The sequence below is a fragment of the Phyllobates terribilis genome, unplaced genomic scaffold (genome assembly GCF_046119375.1).
Source record: "Phyllobates terribilis strain yellow unplaced genomic scaffold, ASM4611937v1 Scaffold_199__1_contigs__length_3552030, whole genome shotgun sequence".
NCBI classification, from domain to species: domain Eukaryota; kingdom Metazoa; phylum Chordata; class Amphibia; order Anura; family Dendrobatidae; genus Phyllobates; species Phyllobates terribilis.
The window spans coordinates 2,233,903-2,242,371 of record NW_027362959.1 but is presented as its reverse complement, the minus strand read 5'-3'; positions in this window follow the sequence as shown (position 1 = coordinate 2,242,371).

Below are 8,469 nucleotides of genomic sequence, written 5' to 3'. Positions count from 1 at the left end.
ATGTGGAGTCATCATACTATGTACAGGACTGTATGTGGAGTCATCATACTATGTACAGGGCTGTATGTGGAGTCATCATACTATGTACAGGACTGTATGTGGAGCCATCATACTATGTACAGGGCTGTATGTGGAGCAATCATACTATGTATAGGACTGTATGTGAAGTCATCATACTATGTACAGGGCTGTATGTGGAGCCATCATACTATGTACAGGGCTGTATGTGGAGTCATCATACTATGTACAGGACTGTATGTGAAGTCATCATACTATGTACAGGGCTGTATGTGGAGTCATCATACTATGTACAGGGCTGTATGTGGAGCCATCATACTATGTACAGGACTGTATGTGGAGTCATCATACTATGTACAGGGCTGTATGTGGAGCAATTATACTATGTGCAGGACTGTATGTGGAGCCATCATACTATGTACAGGACTGTATGTGGAGTCATCATACTATGTACAGGGTTGTATGTGGAGCCATCATACTATGTACAGGGCTGTATGTGGAGCCATCATACTATGTGCAGGGCTGTATGTGGAGCCATCATACTATGTACAGGGCTGTATGTGGAGTCATCATACTATGTACAGGACTGTATGTGGAGCCATCATACTATGTACAGGACTGTATGTGGAGTCATCATACTATGTACAGGGCTGTATGTGGAGCCATCATACTATGTACAGGACTGTATGTGGAGCCATCATACTATGTACAGGGCTGTATGTGGAGCCATCATACTATGTACAGGACTGTATGTGGAGCCATCATACTATGTACAGGGCTGTATGTGGAGCCATCATACTATGTAAAGGACTGTATGTGGAGACATCATACTATGTACAGGGCTGTATGTGGAGCCATCATACTATGTACAGGGCTGTATGTGGAGCCATCATACTATGTACAGGGTTGTATGTGGAGCCATCATACTATGTACAGGACTGTATGTGCAGCCATCATACTATGTACAGGGCTGTATGTGGAGCCATCATACTATGTACAGGGCTGTATGTGGAGACATCATACTATGTACAGGGCTGTATGTGGAGCCATCATACTATGTAAAGGACTGTATGTGGAGACATCATACTATGTACAGGGCTGTATGTGGAGCCATCATACTATGTACAGGGCTGTATGTGGAGCCATCATACTATGTACAGGGTTGTATGTGGAGCCATCATACTATGTACAGGACTGTATGTGGAGCCATCATACTATGTACAGGGCTGTATGTGGAGCCATCATACTATGTACAGGGCTGTATGTGGAGTCATCATACTATGTACAGGACTGTATGTGGAGTCATCATACTATGTACAGGACTGTATGTGGAGTCATCATACTATGTACAGGGCTGTATGTGGAATCATCATACTATGTACAGGACTGTATGTGGAATCATCATACTATGTACAGGACTGTATGTGGAGTCATCATACTATGTACAGGACTGTATGTGGAGTCATCATACTATGTACAGGGCTGTATGTGGGGCCATCATACTATGTACAGGACTGTATGTGGAATCATCATACTATGTACAGGGCTGTATGTGGAGTCATCATACTATGTACAGGACTGTATGTGGAATCATCATACTATGTACAGGACTGTATGTGGAGTCATCATACTATGTACAGGACTGTATGTGGAGTCATCATACTATGTACAGGGCTGTATGTGGGGCCATCATACTATGTACAGGACTGTATGTGGAATCATCATACTATGTACAGGGCTGTATGTGGAGCCATCATACTATGTACAGGACTGTATGTGGAATCATCATACTATGTACAGGACTGTATGTGGAGTCATCATACTATGTACAGGACTGTATGTGGAGTCATCATACTATGTACAGGGCTGTATGTGGGGCCATCATACTATGTACAGGACTGTATGTGGAGCCATCATACTATGTACAGGGCTGTATGTGGAGCCATCATACTATGTACAGGGCTGTATGTGGAGTCATCATACTATGTACAGGGCTGTATGTGGAGCCATCATACTATGTACAGAGCTGTATGTGGGGCCATCATACTATGTACAGGACTGTATGTGGAGTCATCATACTATGTACAGGGCTGTATGTGGAGCCATCATACTATGTACAGGGCTGTATGTGGGGCCATCATACTATGTACAGGACTGTATGTGGAGCCATCATACTATGTACAGGGCTGTATGTGGAGTCATCATACTATGTACAGGACTGTATGTGGAGTCATCATACTATGTACAGGGCTGTATGTGGAGTCATCATACTATGTACAGGGCTGTATGTGGAGCCATCATACTATGTACAGGGCTGTATGTGGGGCCATCATACTATGTACAGGACTGTATGTGGAGTCATCATACTATGTACAGGGCTGTATGTGGAGCCATCATACTATGTACAGGGCTGTATGTGGGGCCATCATACTATGTACAGGACTGTATGTGGAGCCATCATACTATGTACAGGACTGTATGTGGAGTCATCATACTATGTACAGGGCTGTATGTGGAGCCATCATACTATGTACAGGACTGTATGTGGAGTCATCATACTATGTACAGGGCTGTATGTGGAGCCATCATACTATGTACAGGGCTGTATGTGGGGCCATCATACTATGTACAGGACTGTATGTGGAGTCATCATACTATGTACAGGGCTGTATGTGGAGCCATCATACTATGTACAGGGCTGTATGTGGAGCCATCATACTATGTACAGGACTGTATGTGGAGCCATCATACTATGTACAGGACTGTATGTGGAGTCATCATACTATGTACAGGACTGTATGTGGAGTCATCATACTATGTACAGGGCTGTATGTGGAGCCATCATACTATGTACAGGGCTGTATGTGGGGCCATCATACTATGTACAGGACTGTATGTGGAGTCATCATACTATGTACAGGGCTGTATGTGGAGCCATCATACTATGTACAGGGCTGTATGTGGAGCCATCATACTATGTACAGGACTGTATGTGGAGCCATCATACTATGTACAGGACTGTATGTGGAGTCATCATACTATGTACAGGGCTGTATGTGGGGCCATCATACTATGTACAGGACTGTATGTGGAGCCATCATACTATGTACAGCACTGTATGTGGAGTCATCATACTATGTACAGGGCTGTATGTGGAGCCATCATACTATGTACAGGGCTGTATGTGGAGCCATCATACTATGTACAGGGCTGTATGTGGAGCCATCATACTATGTACAGGACTGTATGTGGAGCCATCATACTATGTACAGGACTGTATGTGGAGTCATCATACTATGTACAGGGCTGTATGTGGAGTCATCATACTATGTACAGGACTGTATGTGGAGCCATCATACTATGTACAGGGCTGTATGTGGAGCAATCATACTATGTACAGGGCTGTATGTGGAGCCATCATACTATGTACAGGGCTGTATGTGGAGCCATCATACTATGTACAGGACTGTATGTGGAGCCATCATACTATGTACAGGACTGTATGTGGAGCCATCATACTATGTACAGGGCTGTAAGTGGAGCCATCATACTATGTACAGGGCTGTATGTGGAGCCATCATACTATGTACAGGGTTGTATGTGGAGCCATCATACTATGTACAGGACTGTATGTGGAGCCATCATACTATGTACAGGGCTGTATGTGGAGCCATCATACTATGTACAGGACTGTATGTGGAGCCATCATACTATGTACAGGACTGTATGTGGAGTCATCATACTATGTACAGGACTGTATGTGGAGTCATCATACTATGTACAGGGCTGTATGTGGAGTCATCATACTATGTACAGGGCTGTATGTGGAGCCATCATACTATGTACAGGGCTGTATGTGGAGTCATCATACTATGTACAGGGCTGTATGTGGAGTCATCATACTATGTACAGGGCTGTATGTGGAGCCATCATACTATGTACAGGGCTGTATGTGGAGCCATCATACTATGTACAGGGCTGTATGTGGAGCCATCATACTATGTACAGGACTGTATGTGGAGCCATCATACTATGTACAGGGCTGTATGTGGAGCCATCATACTATGTACAGGACTGTATGTGGAGCCATCATACTATGTACAGGGCTGTATGTGGAGCCATCATACTATGTACAGGGTTGTATGTGGAGCCATCATACTATGTACAGGGCTGTATGTGGAGCCATCATAGTATGTACAGGGTTGTATGTGGAGCCATCATACTATGTACAGGGCTGTATGTGGAGTCATCATACTATGTACAGGGCTGTATGTGGAGCCATCATACTATGTACAGGGCTGTATGTGGAGTCATCATACTATGTACAGGACTGTATGTGGAGCCATCATACTATGTACAGGACTGTATGTGGAGCCATCATACTATGTACAGGGCTGTATGTGGAGCCATCATACTATGTACAGGGTTGTATGTGGAGCCATCATACTATGTACAGGGCTGTATGTGGAGTCATCATACTATGTACAGGGCTGTATGTGGAGCCATCATACTATGTACAGGGCTGTATGTGGAGTCATCATACTATGTACAGGGTTGTATGTGGAGCCATCATACTATGTACAGGGCTGTATGTGGAGTCATCATACTATGTACAGGGCTGTATGTGGAGCCATCATACTATGTACAGGGCTGTATGTGGAGCCATCATACTATGTACAGGGCTGTATGTGGAGCCATCATACTATGTACAGGGCTGTATGTGGAGCCATCATACTATGTACAGGGCTGTATGTGGAGTCATCATACTATGTACAGGGTTGTATGTGGAGCCATCATACTATGTATAGGACTGTATGTGGAGCCATCATACTATGTACAGGACTGTATGTGGAGCCATCATACTATGTACAGGGCTGTATGTGGAGCCATCATACTATGTACAGGGTTGTATGTGGAGCCATCATACTATGTACAGGGCTGTATGTGGAGTCATCATACTATGTACAGGGCTGTATGTGGAGTCATCATACTATGTGCAGGACTGTATGTGGAGTCATCATACTATGTACAGGACTGTATGTGGAGCCATCATACTATGTACAGGACTGTATGTGGAGCCATCATACTATGTACAGGGCTGTATGTGGAGCCATCACACTATGTACAGGGCTGTATGTGGAGCCATCATACTATGTACAGGGCTGTATGTGGAGCCATCACACTATGTACAGGGCTGTATGTGGAGCCATCATACTATGTACAGGGCTGTATGTGGAGCCATCACACTATGTACAGGGTTGTATGTGGAGCCATCACACTATGTACAGGGTTGTATGTGGAGCCATCACACTATGTACAGGGCTGTATGTGGAGCCATCATACTATGTACAGGGCTGTATGTGGAGCCATCATACTATGTGCAGGGCTGTATGTGGAGTCATCATACTATGTACAGTTCTGTATGTGGAGCCATCATACTATGTACAGGGCTGTATGTGGAGCCATCATACTATGTACAGGACTGTATGTGGAGCCATCATACTATGTACAGGGCTGTATGTGGAGCCATCACACTATGTACAGGGCTGTATGTGGAGCCATCATACTATGTACAGGGCTGTATGTGGAGCCATCACACTATGTACAGGGTTGTATGTGGAGCCATCACACTATGTACAGGGTTGTATGTGGAGCCATCACACTATGTACAGGGCTGTATGTGGAGCCATCATACTATGTACAGGGCTGTATGTGGAGCCATCATACTATGTGCAGGGCTGTATGTGGAGTCATCATACTATGTACAGGGCTGTATGTGGAGCCATCATACTATGTACAGGACTGTATGTGGAGCCATCATACTATGTACAGTTCTGTATGTGGAGCCATCATACTATGTACAGGGCTGTATGTGGAGCCATCATACTATGTACAGGACTGTATGTGGAGCCATCATACTATGTGCAGGGCTGTATGTGGAGTCATCATACTATGTACAGTTCTGTATGTGGAGCCATCATACTATGTACAGGGCTGTATGTGGAGCCATCATACTATGTACAGGGCTGTATGTGGAGCCATCATACTATGTGCAGGGCTGTATGTGGAGTCATCATACTATGTACAGTTCTGTATGTGGAGCCATCATACTATGTACAGGGCTGTATGTGGAGCCATCATACTATGTACAGGGCTGTATGTGGAGCCATCACACTATGTACAGGACTGTATGTGGAGCCATCACACTATGTACAGGACTGTATGTGGAGCCATCATACTATGTACAGGGTTGTATGTGGAGCCATCATACTATGTACAGGACTGTATGTGGAGCCATCATACTATGTACAGGGTTGTATGTGGAGCCATCACACTATGTACAGGGCTGTATGTGGAGCCATCACACTATGTACAGGGTTGTATGTGGAGCCATCATACTATGTGCAGGGCTGTATGTGGAGTCATCATACTATGTACAGGGCTGTATGTGGAGCCATCATACTATGTACAGGGCTGTATGTGGAGCCATCATACTATGTACAGGACTGTATGTGGAGCCATCATACTATGTGCAGGGCTGTATGTGGAGCCATCATACTATGTACAGGACTGTATGTGGAGCCATCATACTGTGTACAGGGCTGTATGTGGAGCCATCATACTATGTACAGGGCTGTATGTGGAGCCATCATACTATGTACAGGGCTGTATGTGGAGTCATCATACTATGTACAGGACTGTATGTGGAGCCATCATACTATGTACAGGACTGTATGTGGAGTCATCATACTATGTACAGGGCTGTATGTGGAGCCATCATACTATGTACAGGACTGTATGTGGGGCCATCATACTATGTACAGGGCTGTATGTGGAGCCATCATACTATGTACAGGACTGTATGTGGAGCCATCATACTATGTGCAGGGCTGTATGTGGAGCCATCATACTATGTACAGGACTGTATGTGGAGCCATCATACTATGTACAGGGCTGTATGTGGAGCCATCATACTATGTACAGGGCTGTATGTGGAGCCATCATACTATGTACAGGGCTGTATGTGGAGTCATCATACTATGTACAGGACTGTATGTGGAGCCATCATACTATGTACAGGACTGTATGTGGAGTCATCATACTATGTACAGGGCTGTATGTGGAGCCATCATACTATGTACAGGACTGTATGTGGGGCCATCATACTATGTACAGGGCTGTATGTGGAGTCATCATACTATGTACAGGACTGTATGTGGAGCCATCATACTATGTACAGGGCTGTATGTGGAGTCATCATACTATGTACAGGGCTGTATGTGGAGCCATCATACTATGTACAGGACTGTATGTGGAGTCATCATACTATGTACAGGGCTGTATGTGGAGTCATCATACTATGTACAGGACTGTATGTGGAGCCATCATACTATGTACAGGGCTGTATGTGGAGCAATCATACTATGTACAGGGCTGTATGTGGAGCCATCATACTATGTACAGGGCTGTATGTGGAGCCATCATACTATGTACAGGACTGTATGTGGAGCCATCATACTATGTACAGGACTGTATGTGGAGCCATCATACTATGTACAGGGCTGTATGTGGAGCCATCATACTATGTACAGGGCTGTATGTGGAGCCATCATACTATGTACAGGGCTGTATGTGGAGCCATCATACTATGTACAGGGTTGTATGTGGAGCCATCATACTATGTACAGGACTGTATGTGGAGCCATCATACTATGTACAGGGCTGTATGTGGAGCCATCATACTATGTACAGGACTGTATGTGGAGCCATCATACTATGTACAGGACTGTATGTGGAGTCATCATACTATGTACAGGGCTGTATGTGGAGCCATCATACTATGTACAGGACTGTATGTGGAGCCATCATACTATGTACAGGGCTGTATTTGGAGCCATCATACTATGTACAGGACTGTATGTGGAGTCATCATACTATGTACAGGGCTGTATGTGGAGCCATCATACTATGTACAGGACTGTATGTGGAGCCATCATACTATGTACAGGACTGTATGTGGAGCCATCATACTATGTACAGGGCTGTATGTGGAGTCATCATACTATGTACAGGGCTGTATGTGGAGTCATCATACTATGTACAGGGCTGTATGTGGAGCCATCATACTATGTACAGGACTGTATGTGGAGCCATCATACTATGTACAGGGCTGTATGTGGAGCCGTCATACTATGTACAGGGCTGTATGTGGAGCCATCATACTATGTACAGGGTTGTATGTGGAGCCATCTTACTATGTACAGGGCTGTATGTGGAGTCGTCATACTATGTACAGGACTGTATGTGGAGCCGTCATACTATGTACAGGACTGTATGTGGAGTCATCATACTATGTACAGGGCTGTATGTGGAGCCATCATACTATGTACAGGGCTGTATGTGGAGCCATCATACTATGTACAGGGTTGTATGTGGAGCCATCATACTATG